This window comes from Cyprinodon variegatus, unplaced genomic scaffold (genome assembly GCF_000732505.1).
Source record: "Cyprinodon variegatus isolate N-32 unplaced genomic scaffold, C_variegatus-1.0 Scaffold1645, whole genome shotgun sequence".
NCBI classification, from domain to species: Eukaryota; Metazoa; Chordata; class Actinopteri; order Cyprinodontiformes; family Cyprinodontidae; genus Cyprinodon; species Cyprinodon variegatus.
In genome coordinates, this window is record NW_015152098.1 from 56,839 (window position 1) to 57,264 (window position 426).

Below are 426 nucleotides of genomic sequence, written 5' to 3' on the forward strand. Positions count from 1 at the left end.
CGAAGTCTGGGAGTCTCTGCTTAGTGTGCTGCCCCCGCGACCCAGTTCCGGATAAAGCGGGAGACGACGAGAACGAGAACTTCCGCAACTTAAACTGAATAAATTTGACAAGGACTATCTTAAATCTGACCTGACACTTCAAGAGGTCATAGAAGCGATAAAGTCTCTTTCATCTGGCAAAGCTGCCAGGCCGGACGGCTTTGGCTCTAATTTCTATAAGAAATTCTGTGACCTTCTTGTGGCACTCTTGTTAAGAATGATATCTGCTTCTAAAAAGGATGGAAAACTGCCCAAAACTCTTCACGAGACTAACATTTCTCTCTTTCCTATAAAGGGGAGGGATAAAACCGATCCTGCTAACTTTAGACCAGTTGCACTGCAAAATGTTGATCACAACATAATCACAAAAATTTTGGCCACTAGATT